General features: G+C 30.2%; 1 long non-coding RNA gene across 1 annotated transcript; it reads left to right on the forward strand.

Annotated features, from left to right (window-relative positions):
• The first annotated feature begins 1,092 nt into the window (after window positions 1–1,092).
• On the forward strand, window positions 1,093–14,925 carry LOC149058488 (uncharacterized). Its single transcript, XR_016190442.1, has 3 exons — window positions 1,093–1,234; window positions 13,992–14,244; window positions 14,310–14,925. It is a non-coding gene; the product is annotated as an uncharacterized LOC149058488 (long non-coding RNA).
• The last annotated feature ends 2,081 nt before the right edge of the window (window positions 14,926–17,006 follow it).

Below are 17,006 nucleotides of genomic sequence, written 5' to 3' on the forward strand. Positions count from 1 at the left end.
TACATCATTTAAAAGAATAAAAAAACAGTTTCACGCGTAATGCAATTTTTCAATCTACATATTATATTTTTTAAGCTCGACGCCGGGGCGTGAATCCCACAAGCCACACCCCTCCCCATAAGAGTGACCCAAAGTCTTCGGGGCTAAGATATACCTCCTTTAAACGATACAGTATACAATTTATACACCAATGATAGGGAAAAATATTAAATGAGTGCGATATTAGGTAATAATGTGACCTATTCCAACCGACATCGTGTGCAGTGCGTATATATTATATATTATTATTATGATATGATATGCGCGTAATCGCCGAGGTATACGACTCGGGGAAAACATTATTATTATGTGTACACGTGTTTTCGTGGAGGAAAAAAACTGTATACGACTTCCCACTCGTTTAAAACACTACGCCTTCGGCTGTCCTTTTATAATAATATTCGCCCGACAAAACGTATAATTTCCTAAACGTGGGGGGCTGACGACGTCGCGGTAAACGATACAAATAATATTATCATCATTATTATTATTATATACCTACATAATATACGATGTCCAAAATATCGCCGAGAAGGGTAACTTTATATAGGTAGGTAGATATTTACTTATATACATATATACTATCATATATATGTATACTATATTGCGGTAATTTACTCAAAAGGGCGGATTTATATATAATATCATCGACAGATAAATCGTATTATAATGAAAGTACACGTGTATGATAAAAATTTACATTTTTCCTGTGAGGAATCGGTGAAGTGTATACATATACCTAATATAATGTATTATAATATTATCTTATAGATGTATATGATATTATAATGCTGCAGGAACAAGATTTTAGCTTTATTAAATGGCAACCCAGCAGGTGTTTCGAGAACGATGCGTGTGAATGAAAATCATATATATATATATATAATATATATATATACATGTGTGTGTAATATAATGATGATTATTGTTTTGATGAATCGCCTAACAAGAATACATGTACGTCGCACTGTTAACGATGCACTAAATTAAGTGATAACTGACGAGTGGTATCTTTTTTTTTTTTGTATTTGTTTAGTAGAAATTATCCTGAAAGTCAAGTTCTAACGCGAGAAATGTGTAAATTCGACTTGCGTGATAAACAGTCGAGCAATATATTATTATTATTATTAATATGAAGATGACAAATTATAATATAATATAACGATTAACGAAACATAGCGGTGGAGCATTAATGGTAAATAGAAATTATGTAACAAATTAATACGTTTCTTATCTCGTCGTAATAACGGTATGGAATATTTTTTTTTAAATCGTATTAAATCCTATGTAAATCATAATAGACGCATCGACGTTTTTAGGCTGTACAAAATAGGTACAATAAATTCTTGGGAACCTATATATAATATTTAAGGTAGGTATCTATCACGCATTTTCATAAACCGCGTATTATTTTAACAATATATTATTTACTTTGTGTTTAAACCTTAAACCAACACGACTGACTGCACTGTGAATATAAAACAAACAGTAGGTAAGAAATAATTGAAATGTATATGTATTGATATTATAATCGTTCTCAACTTTGTTTGTGTGTATCCGTCAATAGGTGTTTTTTTTCTTCTTTTTATTCCGCACAATATTATCAATTTACCGAGCTAAAGTTTTGTGGTTCGAAAAAAGATACGGAAAAAGAGTAAAAATTATTTATTATTGAACAACACCAGTGGTTCGAAAACAACAAAAAACTGGTCAACTCTTTACTCTTTCGTAATAATATTCGGTACGATACCTACTCACGCGAGAGCTGATGTAAAAATTTAAAATATCATGAAGAGAGGCTCGCGTTGTACAATGCGTTATTCAACATGAACTATAGTAATGCCATGGACGTATAGACTTTAAATGTACGCAAAATAATTTCCAGCTAATGTTCCTCTATTGTATTTATAATTTTCTTGGTCTAATGAATAATAATGATAATTTAAACACACAATGTTTGTTTTAAGGAACGGAACGGGTTCGAAAACAAAATACAAAAAGAAAAAAAAAGCCGCTCGTATATTCAAATTCCGACGAAGCGTGTTTTTACCACAAACTATCAATAGGTAGGTAGGTATACGAAAAACAACAATGTTGAATATTTAACTGTATCGATGGGAAATAATTATTTTTTGAATAACTTGCGACGCGAAATAACCGCCTGAAAGGAACGAAACATTATGCAGAATACTATTTCGTACTCGACAATGAAAAAATACTACACACACACTCACACACATATTATATATATATATATATGCAGTGCGTTATTTTGTGCCCAACCCAGCTATATACCTACTGCATGTGCGTACAACACAAACGTTCGAAACCAATAATAAATATGTATGAGGTGCTGCCGAAAATAATAACACGCGCACGTAACCAAGTGGTTTCTAAATCGAACATGATAGTATGGGCTCATAATAATATATTATGGTATATAATATGTATAGGGTGACTAATGTTTATAACCGAGTTCGTCTCCCTGTCGATAGTATTCTTAAATTTTTTTTAAATAATTTTCTTAGTTGTATATTATTCTGACTTCCACGCCTCAAAGTATGTATTATAGCCGTATAGGTTTTGGTCCATCGATACAATAAATATTCAACGCGAGTGATAAAAACAAACGTTTATCATACTGATTCTCGGGTGCCTATCATAGTTTCTTACAGTCTGTTATATAGTCTTGTCATAGTCTTGAAGCCGCGAAGCACACTATTACTAACTTATATAGTTAATACAACTAATCAATTAGTAGTTTATATAATATAATGTTTTTAAATTATTTGCGATTGCCGCCAAACGATGGCCTTTCAAATCCATACAAATTTCGTACTAAATTGTGATGTAGTTAGACGAATGAGTTTATAATTTTTAACTCTGCAATGTGGGACTGGAATCACATCATCCCCCCCCCCCAACCCATTATTTTTGTCCTATAACGGGGAATCTAAGATCGTACAAATTTTGAAAAAAGACGTAGGTACAAATTCATAAAATTACGTACTATAAATATTGGTAAAGAGAATTTTCAAAAATTTGAAACGGGTGGGACCGAGATGGTGAGCGTGAAATATTTATGATGGTCGATGATAAATAGACGGGGGGGGGGGATGAACGAACAAACAGGGGATAAAAAAGTGACAGTGAAATGTAAAAAAAGGTCGCTGTAAACTGTGATAATTGTTTTGCAATTTATTCGAAGTTATAACAACGATGACGTGTATATGGCTTGTGCATGCAGGTACCGTCGTCATGGGAACACACCTATATAATATTATGTTCCGTGCTGCGTGAGTGGTGCGTGCAATTGCCGTATAAAATTAATGTGAAAAATAAATTAGCTTGTGCAAGAAAATTTTTCGTAATCGAAACTCCGATAAACCGACATCGATGATGTGCATTGTGCAATTTAAACGTAAATTTACCGACAAAATTCAGTAAATTTATATATTTTTTAAATAACCGTCATTTTGCCTGTAATATGTATAACTTATATTCCTTAGATTAGTTGGTTAATGGTTATAATTTATAATAATTCGAATCAAAAAGTTAGGTTATTCTACCCATTATCCTATCTTTTCAATTTACCAATTTCTCTAGGTACATTTCCTAATAATTTCAAAAAATGTGTAATTTTTCCTTAATATAAAGTAGGAGATTCTAAAAATATCACTAACTATCGTCCAATAGCAGTATCCTTAACTGTATCTAAGATATTTTAAAAATGTATAAATTATAGAATACTATATAGAGTTTTCAAACAAAAATAAATTCTTCTAAAAAAATCAGTTCGTTATCTAACGATGCATTATTTCTTTAAATCAACTTATACATGACAAATTAGACAGCGACTCCGATAGGTTCTAGGATTATTTCTAGATATTTAAAAAAAGCGTTTGATTGTGTTAACCATAATACACTAAAAAAAAACTTTATTATTGTGGTTTAAGAAACAAAATGTATAGTTTATTAAAATCTTACCTTTCTAAAAGGACACAAATAGTTAAATTAAATAATTCAGTAAGTACATCACTTGATATAACACATGGTGTTCCACAAGGCATTGTTCTCGGCGGTTTGTTGTTCATAATATATATAAATGGTCTTTTAAATATTAATTTTGATGCTGAAATAATTTGTTATACAGACGATACAGCTATCTTGGTTCATAGTAGTTCTATAGAGTCATATATAAAAGCAAACAATGTTATTAAAGATATTTTAAAGATTGGTTTGAATATAACTTATTATAATTAAATTTAAATAAATCTAAACATATTCACTTTAATATTAACTCGGACGTAATTAGTCCAGAATTAAATATATGCATATGTTCATATAAATGTCGATCTAGTAATAGTGATAATTGTGTTATTCTAGAGAATTCTAATTATATAAAATACTTAGGCCTTACCTTGGATAATAAACTTAAATGGAATAATTATCATATTCATTTTCTTACAAATACAATTCGAAAAATGTTTATGTCTTTTATGATTTAAGGCATATATTATTTGGTATTGATATGAAACGTATAATTTATTTAACTTTAGTTCAATCTATTTTATGCTATGATATTGCATTTTGGGGGCAAGCATATGAGTCGCATAAACTTTTTAAATATTACTTTAAATAACCTAATCAAATTTATATTCAATTAATCAAGGCTACTTACTTTATACTTATAATGAATTTGTGTACAATGATTTTAATCTACTTAATATTAATAATTATAATAATTATATTATAAGAACGTATTTATAATACTCGTTATAAAACTAATATTTATCTAAATGTACCTCTATACCAAAAACTTTTTGGCTTGAAAAGTGAAATTTCAATGGCAATCTGATTGTGTAGAATAAATACACTAATTGATATGTGATTATCAATTAATAACATATGATGTAATTTTGTAAATTTATTTTATTAATATGTATTAAATTATCAGTAATTGAATTCAAATAAAACTCCCCATCACAAGTTATGCTTATTGGGGAGTTGCAAATCTTTGTATTTTATCTTATTTTGGTACATTATTTGTACATGTTTATTGATTTGCGTGATATACTATTATTATTATTAATAAAATAAAAAATATATTCTGAAAAATTCAATCCATATAAATAAACAACGATGTTATCGACATAAGTGCAATTTCAATGAAAAAAAAAACTAAGAGTGCAGCTTAAGCTATGCATTTTCTCGTTTTTGTTTTTTTTTTGAAGAAGAAGTTTTTGAGACATAATTAGGAACAGCGATTGAATGTGCTAATTTTAAAATTGAGCGGGTTAATACCCCTAAGCCTCCCCACTATTTTCACCTAGATTTATCTATATCAAATGACGTGTTTAAAACAGTGTTTTCCTTTTGAAAATAGATATTATGCAATAAGACTAAGTACGATACGTTATTGGTGACGTTGGTGTATAATTATATAAATAGTACATATTAGGTATACCTAAACTATAATATTGGTGTTATGCATGTAAAAAATCATTTAAAATGGTACAGCATCTAGTATTTAAAACGGTATAAAATCCTCTATATAATCTACGAAATATTAACTATATAGCTCACGTTTTTATTAACGCGTATTATATATGATGTTTGGTAGGCAACGACAGCGATCGTGGTGAAACGTCCGCCGGCAAAATATTTCTATAAAATTTTGCGGTACGAGCCGGTTTTTATCATTAATTTTTTCTTTGCTATATTGTATCTATGCCGTCCGCTATCGTGCGGTCGATTATGCTCGAAATGGCAACTGCAGTTCGGAATACGAAACGAGGCTCGAGGCGGTGGTTTTCTGTGCACACATAGGTATTATTAATATTATAATATTATTATATTTAGAGAGAGATACCTGCCTACTGCTAACCTCTTGCATTATAAATTCGTACACAATATGCGTTACACGGAAATAATAACGCGTTTGCGTCGCGGCGAGAGAGGCGTTTCCACAAAACTGTCGAAACTAATAGTAATAATATATCATGTACCACTACGCTGCACAATATATCCATCATACCGAATCTCGGTCGTAATACAGGGTGTTTGGCAAATAGCGTCAAAATAGAAAACGCGATAAACATACAGTTTTTTCAAAAATTAATTTTTCATGTATTTGATTTGAGTATGAAAATACAATAGGAGCAGTCGTCGTGGATACAAATGTTTATGTTTCCGCAAGGACGATCTTAAAAAAAATTCATAGTGCGTGAGAGGGGGGTGGGTAAAATTCCGAATTTTGGAGTTTGGAACCAATTCAGCCAACTGAAAGTTTAATATTGCTAATAAGAGTACGTGTGGATAGGGAGTAACTTGGGACCATCTTCCGGGATATAGCACCGAATTTCAAATCGGCATCACCGTTTGTTCCCAATAAGAGGGTTGCTTACCATATGGTCCGATGGTTTGTTTCATATTCAAATCGGAAATCTTACCGAATGTGATCACAATAAAAATGTAATTTTTTGAGGTACCTAAACCGAATGCGATGGACTATTCCGAACAGTGGTCACCCTATATTCGACCCCGCGGTCGCGGTCGTCCACGGCGAATTATAATATTATACAAGCTCGTACTTATAATATAATATCGTATTATCATGTTATCATGCCGTAGTGTTATTATGATTATGATTATTATTATTATTATTAACTATCTCGGGTCGGAGATCGGCGGAACTCGGTGTGCGGTTGCGTGCGCCGCCCCGCCGATTTCGTTTTGCATACAGATGTTTCGCGCGGCGGCGGCGGTTTGACCCGTTTGCGCGGCGAAAACTAGTTCCGAGAGAGGAGAAGTGGAAAAGAAAAAAAACGACGCCAACGTTAAATTATTATACGCACTGGCTTATTATATTATGCGTGCGTATAATAGTGTATATTTTATTTATTATTATTACTGCCTTTTTTTATTTTTTATTTTAGCGAACATGCGCGAAGCCTACGGGCCGCCGCCGCCATATTATCTGCGAGGCCGTTGACACCGCCGCCGCCATTTCCCCCCCGAATGCCGCTCGCCCGCCGCTCGGGGCGATCGCCAAATTATCGGTTAGGTGCCGCCGCCTGCCTACCCGAATCTGGTTGTGAAAACGTTCTCCGTGTCGTTATAATATTTTTATATTCTTTTCGTTGTCTCGTAATCGCGAGTCCGACGACGGTGGTCGTTTAAAATAAATTACTATTATGTTCGTAGGCATAACAACAATACACGTGACGATAATTGTGGCGTTATGCGCTCGCGTGGAATTCACTACGACGACAAGCTATGTGTGCTAAACCTCGGCGACTTCGATAAAATACGATTATCATAGCCTATAGGACAATAATATTATTATGTCTCTTGACAAACATGCGTGCAAGGGGTTTGGAAGGATCTACAAGTCACAAAACTATAAACGTTTATGGTTTCGTCAATAATTCACACGATATAATATGCAGCTATGTGGGTGATGCGAGCGGTGGAAAACGGTGATATGTGGTTTAGATGACTGGTGAAATTAGGTAGAGTAATGCATATTATATTGTCGTGATGATAGAATTAAGTAAACTAACATCTCCTTTGGTCAAATATTTTTAGATTATGTTAGTCCGAACTTTACTGATACATAAACTTGGATAAAAACAAAATTGATAGTTCAAACATCAAAAATCAAAAATTGTAAAAAGTTGGTCATTAATGAATGATTTTGACTTTTTTCACGTCCTATACGTCTAGATTTTATAGACTCGAGGACAAGGAAACCTAGGAAATCATACTATAAAATAATATTGTTGTATTGGCTGGCCACTGCAAGGAGATTCGCATTAGTAATTTATTTGAATTATTAGTCTAGTTTTTAAACTGTCAGGCGTCTCTAATGGGTGGCTATTCTTATTAAAAATTTGCTTTTTAATTTTATTCAGTCATCACATTTACTTATTGTGCTAAGAAGCATATAGATTGTGTATTAAATATTAATTTAATGAAAAAACATTTCAAAAAAGTTTCCAGACAACACCAAAGAATTATATAAACAATTTCAAATATTTCAATCTATCTCAACCCTATCCTATCAACCCCCCTCCCTTTGAAAATCTTTAAGTACCTACACTATACTTATGATGCATATTTTATAGATGACGAATTACCGTGCGAGCTATTATTAATTATGATAACAAATGATTATTATTGTTATTTGTTATAATCATACGGTTGCTGTTACTTATTAGTTATAATATTCATTTCACGTTTGTAGTATATTATAGTTAATTCTAAGCGTTGAAGCATGCACGGAAACGCGAAAACGAACAAACGATTGTCGGTACGAAACGACCGACGTTTTCGACGGTGTCCATCGCGCGCTCCTCTCCGGAAATGGGTCCGAATAGACCTAACCACGTCCGCCACCATGCGATGCGATACCTACGCTGTTATGTTACATGTATATGTAATATTACGTATATAAGTATATTATTGTGGATGGTACATCATAAACTTATTCTGATGACTCCTAAATATATACGAAAATATACACAGTTTGTATTACAATCCCTGTGAGACGGGGAAGAGTTTTTGGAATTTTTTGAATAGTACTTACTAGTTATTTATTATTTTTTATGGCCAACAATAGTAACAATAACAATAGCTTTACTATAGCAATCACTAACGATTTACCTAATGTACACAGAAACAGAACGAGAATGGAAATGACAATAATTGCGAATCTTCTATTACCTAGTTCTATTTAAGAATAAAATATAACACGATAAAGGAAAAATACTATGTCTAACTACCATTACAATTAATGACACCAATCAAAACCATCAAAAGGTAGCTATATAAACTTAAAAGATTCGCTTTCGTTAAAAAATCTTTGAAAAAATCGAATATCCACGATAATATAGGCATATATTATTTATTTTATAGTAAAAGCATTTAATATCTTATAATATTATAATATTGAGATGTGTTTACTATATATTATACTAATCTTATATATTTATATCTTATTCTCTTTCTATGTTTGGTATAACTAGATTACTGAATTTGTGACAGGGTCGATCTTTTGTACCTACATTATAAATTTTAATTCTCCTCAAATCAAATCAAAAGAAAAATAACTAATCATAATATTTCATCCGGAATATAAATTTATAATATATTATATTTTATACATAGATTAAATAATTATTGGTTATCATTTACATTGAACATTGAGCGCACGAAAAAGTTGCTGAGACATTGCGAGGAAAAGCATAGAAGCTAAACCCGTAAATTGGTGCTAAGCACACGCCCTTGATCGCATCGATGGGAGGTGATAATATTGGCTTACAATCTAACCGTTTGGATCACTTAATATAATGATTGAAAAATTAAAACATATTACCAAACGCTTTAATCTTTTGTCATTTGCATCAGTTCGATGCAACCACGCTTGACGTATTCTGTTCTTATTTCACAGTTCTATAACGAAATATCGTAATATTTCGATTATGATGATTTCTTAGTTATTTTATATTAGAAGCAAACGCGTTCACTAAAAGCCAGCATTAAATCCATATACAATGTATAATCGTACAGACGAACACGTGGGCGCATTTTTAGGGGGAGTTGAGTTTTTTAATGAACAATATAAATATGCAGTCAACTTTTGAGTGCACCGTACAGTAATCCAAACGAATACACTTAAAATGTATTAATATATTATTATGTACGTTGCAGTACATTACAGAATCGGTAATATCACAGTTTATGTACATTATAACATGCAAGTTTTCGATGTAAACCGAATTGTACATAACCGAATTCGTATTGTGTTTAACTCAATATTTCACTACGGCAAACAAAATTAATATTTAGGTTTGAACGTTTAATTTAGAAGTTGTTTACGAGTTTCTCAATTAGCATAAACGTGGCGTCACGTTCTTATTTTCGAGCCAAGCGTTCGAAAGTCATCTGTGTACTTAATCATTGACATCATGATCGAGCCTACTTTGATTTTTATAAACCTACTTTTTCCACCTGATTGTGCAATTTCAATCTAAAAAAATAATACGCCTATATCACACAAAACGTTCGCCTACATACACGCTCGTGGTGCTCACAGCATTATGTCATTATTTTGACGCGTTTATCTATTTTCCTCGGCAAGTTCTCCGTTCGGGCGTGAAATACTGCACCGCTGCAGTGGCTTAATAATTAATAATATATAATAATGTATTGTTTAAACATTAAGTTCATCCAATTCGTGTTGGATAATTTATTATAGCTTGTAAACGAAAATAAATTCTTTAGTATATATAGCGATTCTCGTAGAAATATTGTAATAAAATATAATATTATACTAGCTGTTCTGCGACTCACTTCTTATGTGTAGTGTTTTGCTTTGCCGTCAAATCGTCGTAATAGGTTATATAATATTATCATAGACATATAACACTCGCGTAGAGCGCAACGTACGCAAATATAATCAGCATGAGCGATTCGGGGCAAAAATTGGCCGTTGTTTTTGCAGTCGTTGAACCCTATACAAGTTGTTATCGCAAAATAGGTTCAACGAAATCATTTGTTAAGAGTGACTACACATTTACATAACGTCTAAAACTACATAATATTACATAATATAACATAAGTAATACACATAAAAATTTATATAATATAATGCATAATATATATTTGTTGAAGTTAAAATCGACAGTACTTACTACGTCGTCTCATATTATTTTTAATTAAAATGATTTCGATAAATTAAACAGTCTATTAGTACATAGGACATATTATACCATTTGCTTTTGTACATATTAACCACAAAAATATTTGAGTTGTTGTATTTTTTTTTTCAGATGTGCAAACAATGTTTAATTTAAAAAACATAAAGTCTGATCTAATTTTAATCATTAAAATATAGATTAATCAAAGAAGTTTTAATTTTTTACATCGTTGTTAAAATTTTTTTCCAAATAGTAAATAATACACTAAAATGATTAATTTTCTGTTTATAGTTTTTATTTTAACAATTGTCTAATGTTTTGAATATGACACATTATATAATGGCATATCACAAGTTAAAAAAAGAAAAAACGTGCTCATTTTTCTAAAGGAAGTATATTATCATATTTTACATTAATATCGTTCAGAATTATCTATTTTAGCATATTATTATACATCAATATACATATACATATTAATTTTTCAAAACTAAATGCATCACGAACCACATTACTTGTATACGTTAAATCAACACTGTGATAAGAATTGTGACAATTCAACAAATTGTGTAAAGTAACTGAGTACTTACCTTTAACGTTTCACTAATAATTTATATGGTACCTACACTTGAAAAGTTTAGAAAAACAGTGAACTTGTTGTTTCAACTCCACTCAACAACTGGAATACTTTATTTTTTTTTTTAATAGATTAGTCTATATTATCAGCTAGTATTCAGTACGACAGTACCTATGTCTACAATGTCGTATTTAATATTGTACCTATATTATAATTGTATTGTATTGTGTTGTTATGTTTACCAACATTGAATATAAATATCGCGTTTAAAATTTTAAATGCTAAAAATTATTTTGATTCCAAAAAATATCATGGAATGTATAATTTATATTTTATATTTTATATCATTATATATAGATGCAGAAGAACAATTAAGAAGTACATTTTAAAGATAGTGGTTCATATTACCTATATATGTTTTAGATTCTGAGCGGAGTATTTTTATATTAGGTACCTATGTGTCATAAATTTTGAAAATACTTTTAAATTTGTAATAACCATATAAGCTTACTAATTAGTTAGGTATACAATAACTAGATATTTTCATAAAAAGTTATAGATATCTAGTGTTAACAAACTAGAAGATATTTCTTCGGAAATTCATAAACCTGGTTAATTTTCTGAACAAAAATAATTTTCATTGAAAAATGTGTGGCGATTATACCCTCAACTCTCAAGTCCTGACATGTATTTATATTATATCTATATTGATATATCAAATATTGGCGATATTCCAGTTCTTAATCAACTGTTACAGAGTGTAAAAATGCTAAAATAAACACAGTGATTTTGAGAATGTTTAATGTTTAAAGAATTCGGTTATTTTTTTTCGGAGAGAATATCAGTTAATCTGCTTAACTCACGTTGGATAAAAATGAAACAAAAATAACGACAATGTCCATGTACTTTTAGCCTTTAGGTCCGTGTATAATAATAGTTGCATGAATATTAGATTCTCATTTATATAATATATTATTATGTTATATTATGATACGTAATTTACGTATTTAGTGTGCTACTATATGTATGTATATTCAACTCAACCCTCTCAACCGATTGCGGGTTGTCAAACCTAATTAGAACCGCACGACCGGTTTGTTAAGTTGAAATATATTCCTGTTACCTATACGCATTTAGATTGGTCATACATACCTGCGTTAACATTATTCTAGCGATTTAAAAACTTCGTATGGAACTGGACTTATACTCAATTTATTATTTTAATTATTATACAATATTATAACGTGTTTAATTGCCTTGGTTGTTTTTTTTTACATATTTTATGGTAGTCTAAATATACGATGAAAACTCGCGTGGTTAAACACGTTTACCCTTTTAGAAATGTATTTTTTTTTCTTATTGAAAGTAAAAATAAATATACAAAAAATGCAGTCCTCTTGATTGTTTTCAAACCATATAGAATGTATACATAATGTAACATAGAACAATAATCAGTTTAATGAAGTTTATTTGAAAAAAAAAAACACTAACCGATTGAATAATACGTAATTTATAAGGAGGCGTGTTTTGACGAAGCGAATTGTTTTATTTCATCTATAGATGAACAAAAATATCATAACCTGCCGGCGTCAGTCACTGAAATTTTTTAGTCATAACACTCACAATGGTGATCGGTGGACAGTATTTTTTACGGCAAAGACACGGACACACCGACGCAGAGAGAGAGAGAGAGAGAGAGAGAGAGAGAGAGGATAAGAGAGTCTCTCAAAAAACGAAATAACAACTGGTACTAATTAGTAATTACTTTATAATATACGCATTGTACACTTGTATATTATAACGGATATACTGTATCCGTGTATGACAACAACACACGACCGACAATATGTCAATATATCGACTTTGTTGCAGTTTGTTATCTGCAGTGTGGATAAACTGTATAATATATTATATTATACGCACAAGCAAAATAATAAACCACGTCATATCCTCTGCTGTAAATCGTATCTACTCGTACATAATAAATAATTATATATATATATTAAACATAACATAATAGTTTAATTGTAATTTGTAACACATATGCGCGTATATCGTCCGAGTTTATTTTATCCGATATTATTGTATGATTGTTGGGCACGTTATCGTCGCGTGTTTCGTAAAACAACATCACTCACACACACAGACACTCAACAAATATTTAAATAAATAAAAATATAATAATATACGCACACGTCGCACACCCCTTGCCATGTATAATACAGTAATACACACTTGGCTACTCAATCTTAAATATGTCTCCAGGGGTCGCCAAACTATAGTTATCGTATAGTGTATAATAGTCTCGCACGGCTCGTGATTATGTCTTACCGCGAGACGCAAACAATTCTTTTTACCGATGTATTAAACATGTGTTTGAAACCGAAATACTTAGTACTTCATAATAATATGGTATATAGGTAAATTTAATAATAACAAACAACTGCAGGGACAATTATTGTGTGCAATAGTTTTCGTGTAATTAACGGTAGTCGAGAACCTTTTTTTTTTACATTTTATCTTTGAACTACATATTATTATTATTATTATTCATTTCATTGTGCGGCTCGCGAGTATCTTCTCTCGCTGGCTACCCCTGAGATGCATTGTATACATATATGTACGTATCGCATATATATTATATATATTGCTATATTATATTATTTTATGTACAGGCGTACAGCGTAGAGGGAAAGGGTTAAAAAACTTTGAACAAAAATGCCCAGGATAATAATATACACGGTTATACGGCGGCGTAACAAATCGCAGACAGGAAGTCCTTGAAAACGCGCTCCGCTATACACACCCGAGCAGTGTCACGGTCGAATCCGTTGCGTCGAGGCCACGCCGAGGATGATTTCAATGTCTGCTCCGTATACAATGTATATAAATGTGTATGTGTGTGTGTGTATGTTTGTATCACACAATGTACGTAGAGCCGGTGTTATTATTATATTATTACTATTACTATTATATTACTATTATTGTTCCAGTTCAATTAAACCACTGTTGAGAAGGTCCGACGACCGTAATCGATGCACGCCGAGATTTTCCACGGTTATGTGAAAAACAGACTGTCAGAGTGTCATCAACAGGCAACCGGATCGCTGTCGAAAGAGTATATAATAACATATTATAATACTAAACTTTCCGGGGTGATTTTTTTCTTGAGAACACTCGGCGACTCATCCCCATCGATGACCCGATCTCTTTTTTTGAAAATATTTTTTATAAATGATTTGAAATTACAGTGGACTACAGAGTAGAAACGTTTTAACAGGCTAATTTTGCACCATTATCCACTCAATAATCATCTACTGAAATACAATCGGGGTCAAATTTATTATTTTTTTTATGGTGTGGTGGAGGCGAAGTCGTGACTTCGTAATTTTTCCTTTAATAATCTGCTGGGTGGACATTTTTCAGAACTCTTCCACCAAGTTTATGTAATCGTTAAAGTAGATTCTAATAAACATACACTGTTAATAATATTATATTTATTTAAATTAACAAACTTATAATTGAATTTAATACAATTTGTCTGTTTTTTAAATTATTTATTTCCAATATATCGTCTTTCTACAATAATAATTAATAACAACTGTTTTAATGCCAACACCAATATCTTATATCATGAATTTATATTTTATGTATTATTATCTGTATCTTATTATATTACATTATTCAATATTATACGTGTTATTTATGCAATCTAAACCTTATATAAAAATTGATTCTTGTTAAGTTGGATAAGTGTAACATTTAGGTTAAATATAAATATTTCTGTGAATTATATTGGACTTAGTGACCGTAAATAAATAAAATACTAAGATATGAGAAAAGTTAAAACAGCAACAAATATACTCGTTCTTAAGCCAATAATTGTTTGCCTCATTGAAGATTATACCTATACATTTTAACTTTCTTTTTATATTTTATACCCATAATTTAAATTTTGAGGAAGTATGAAAATATTTGGAGCCTTATTAGCATCAGTAAAAACGTACAGCTATACATATAATATATATATATATATATATATATATAATTATAATAATGATGTTTATTCAAATAACTAAATAATTGAAAAAACGGCTCTAGACCCAGTGATACATAGTGGTTAAAATTTCACTACTACTAATATTTAGTAAAATAATAATATTATATAAATAGGTAATATGAATAAACAAAAACAATAGAATAATATTATTATATAGTTTAGCAATAATAATTAATTAATCACAATGGCTCAAAGTACAATATCTATATTGTTTAATAAGTCAAATCTTAATTTTAAAAAATATTTTGTTATTGGGGCACTTATTGCAAAGTGTCAGTGCTCTTGAAAAGGATGAGTTGGTGAGATAATTTGTATTGTAAGGGATACAGAAAATTGGGACAGAACGGTTACTGTAAGAAGGGACATTAGAAAGATAGAGTTTAAAAGAGGAGGAAAACTAATGAGCCCGTTAATTAATTTATACATAAAAGTTATGTCAGATAGTAGACGACGTAATACCTAATAAAGTTTGAATGTTCAGCTTAGATATAATCGGATTGTAATTGTGATTAATAATAGGTATATTAAGTTTGAATGATATGTATTTCACATAATTAACTATATATTCGTTTAAATTACGATTTTTATCAATTTGAATTCTCAGTAAAATATTTTACTCAAAAATATAAAATTAAAAATGTAGAATAATGAAAATAATATATTATTTCAAAGAAGTTTGTTGAAATAATGAGTGTTCAGTGGCATTATAGTCACTGTTGATATTATTAAAATAATAATCCTAACTACTGATTTTTTTGCGGGAAACACATTAATTATTAATAAAATATATTTATATAATATAATATACATGTAAATATATAATATATAAAATAATTGATTTATTCCATAATTGTTTCTAACAATGTATTTACAATATTTTTTAGTATAGGCGTGTAGCATAAAGATAAAGTATGTTTAGTGACGCATTAATTGAATAAACTAAAATGCGAAATTATTGATAAGTTTTAATTGTACATAATATAGTCTTTGGACCATATTTGTATTTTATAAAAATACAATAGCTAATATAGGCAATATTTCGTTTGATGAATTGTTTCTATACGTAATAATTTATACAAATAATCTCAATTATTATTTTTAAACGATCAAATCAAAACCCATTAAACCTCCTATAAAAAAGATTATAAAAAATAATAATATATTTTGATAGGTACATAAATAAATTGCTAATTACATTTACATTACTACAAGGACATAGTATAGAAGTATAATATTACAAAATTAAACCACGCACATTGTTCATAATTAAAGCAAGTAGTTCAACGAATTCATTAAATTTAAAATAATAAGTTGAAACTGTTTGTTCAACAATAAATGTATTTTCACATATTACTAAATTTGTATAATTTAATATGTTAGCTATATAATGGCTATAGGTATATTATTTATTTATGAATCCTAAACAATAATATACCATCATTGAAAGAATTAAAAGTAAAAAAACACTGCCACAACTACGCCGATGCCAAAACATATCTAAACATTCTGGATCATCTATATGAAGTACTTGGACCCAGTCTTGAAACCAACAACAACATTATAACATTTCTACAAAGAACCAAACTTTACAACCTTATATAAATAAATGTGTCAATGTATCTTTATTAAT

This window comes from Diuraphis noxia, unplaced genomic scaffold (genome assembly GCF_037042655.1).
Source record: "Diuraphis noxia isolate RWA-SAM2 unplaced genomic scaffold, SU_Dnox_SAM2 contig0002, whole genome shotgun sequence".
NCBI classification, from domain to species: domain Eukaryota; kingdom Metazoa; phylum Arthropoda; class Insecta; order Hemiptera; family Aphididae; genus Diuraphis; species Diuraphis noxia.